The 2243-nt window shown below is 32.6% G+C and overlaps 1 pseudogene; it reads left to right on the top strand.

Annotated features, from left to right (window-relative positions):
• The first annotated feature begins 1144 nt into the window (after window positions 1-1144).
• Window positions 1145-1443, top strand: LOC123643680 (annotated as a pseudogene).
• The last annotated feature ends 800 nt before the right edge of the window (window positions 1444-2243 follow it).

Raw genomic sequence — 2243 nt, 5'->3', positions numbered from 1 at the left:
TTTTTTAAAACGTGATAAAAAGTTAGGAGACATGCAGGATTGATCTAAGAGGACTAATGTGTTTTTAATAGGAGCACAAATCAGTGGCAGAGTGAGGATTTGAATGCAGACCTTCAAGCTTCAGAACTGAGCCTAAAAATACTAAAACACTTCCAAGGCAGGAAATATCTTTAAAAAAAAAAAAAAGGAAAATCATGTTGACATTTAATTAGCAAATTGAATGGTGAAAGGCAATGCTGCAATATTCTCAGAGATTTGAGGGAAAATTATTTTGAGACCAGCCAATCCACTATCTGTGATATGAACGGAACATATGAACTGTTAATTTTGAAGACATAATAAAAGTTTAGAACTTGCAAAGAATAAGAAATTTAAAATAAATTTAAAACCCATAGAGCCTCTCTGAAAGTTACCACTAAAAGATTATACTATAGCACAAGAAAATAATATAAGAAAAATATAAAAATTTAAAAGTAACAATGATCAAACAAATCAATAAAATATATAGTTAATACTTTGAATATATAAATAATACATACATAATGCATATTATTTATACTTAAAATATACTTAGGTGATAATGCATATGTGATATATAAATAAACATTTATACTCAAATAAAAAGCAAAGAAATTATCATTTGCAACAAAAAAAAAATCCCAGATGAGTTCAACATAAGGAGGAGGCAGGAGGAAATGACGGTGTCCTAGGTTATCTATCATGAGAAAGAGAAATGTGGTTAGGAGTAAGCAGATGAAGGGATAACTGATTAGTCCTAGTGGTTAAGGAAAAATATATACTATAAAAAATATGTATTTGAGAAATTAACCATTAGAAAAATAGTTGCAGGATATTAAGGAATTATCTAAATCAAATTTGCTGATTATCAAATTATTAAAGAAATAAAAAATACACACATGATCTTACTTTTTATAAGACTCATCTAAAATAAAATTTGAAAAAAAAAATAGGAGAAATAAAACACCACTTCCATCCTAGGAGGACACTTTAAGAAGGCAACATCTATGAACCAGAGAACAGGCCCTTACCAGACACTAAGTCTGCTAATACCTTGATCTTGTACTTCCTAGCCAGCAGAAGTGTGAGAAATTTAAACAGTCAAGCGAACTCAACCTGGGTAATCATGGCAGAAAGTAGGTTTGATCCCTGTGAATGTGTTTATTCTCATGAACATGCGATGAGAAGGCTGATTAATCTGTTGTGGCAGTCCCAGTCCTACTGCAGGGATGTAGAATGTCTTCAGGAATTATCGGGGTCCTCTGATGATAACAGCATCAGTGTTACTATGACCTTGATGGTCTGGAGAGTTATTGCGGTGATCTTATTCTTACTGAGACCCCCTAATCTAAGAGGATCCCCCTACCTGGAAAGCCAACCAGTATTCAGAATGGATAAGATCCACCAGCTCCTCCTGTGGACTAACTTTGTGAGATGGGAAGTGAAAATAGTTAACACTCTGCATTATCAAAGGAACAGAGATGACCAGAGAACCCTTAACTCCATTAGAACTGTTTTGTCCTTTTACATCTGCAATGTGAGACAATATCATTTTTGTGAGCTTCTGTAAATTTCACCTGCAAGCTTAGTTTTGCTTCCTATGTTATCATCATTCCTACTACTTATGGTATATTTGAGTAAATGATTATTTTCAAAAGTTACATGGGGCTTTTTTGTTTCCCTAAATGTAAACATTCCATTCATTTGTTTGTAACTGTGATCATAATTTTTGTGATGCTTTCTGGCCTGATTGAAGGACATTTGAGAGCCTTGAACTTAAATACTTTAAATAGTTTTGATAGGTTTTTAAATTGCTTATTTTCAAAAGGTATTTACAATGTTATTTGGGATTGCCTGAGATTGCACAAAAGAAAATTAAAACCACACTGCATTTACATTTCCTTTGGTAGTTTATTTGTGGGTGGAAGTTTTCTCTAGTTCTTGGGATTGAGGCAGCTCTTAGAATATTTTAAAAATTACAGCTCAAGTCTGTATCATCCATTTCAGTTAGCCTATCTGGTTACAATAGGAGGAAAAAAGAAATGAAATGGTTGTTTATTAATTGTTTTACTCCCATTAAAAATGTCTCATGCCAAGAAAAGTTTAAATAAACATGATTGATCAGTGTGGCTAATGATTTACAGTCCATTATTTGACATTTGTAAGTCACTTACACCAGCCATACAAGGTTCATGAGAGGAGAAAACATTAATTCTTTCTGTCTT

This window comes from Lemur catta, chromosome 8 (assembly GCF_020740605.2).
Source record: "Lemur catta isolate mLemCat1 chromosome 8, mLemCat1.pri, whole genome shotgun sequence".
In the NCBI taxonomy this organism is placed as follows: Eukaryota; Metazoa; Chordata; class Mammalia; order Primates; family Lemuridae; genus Lemur; species Lemur catta.
The sequence above is the reverse complement of the archived record's forward strand: the minus strand, read 5'-3'. Positions and strand labels throughout refer to the sequence as shown.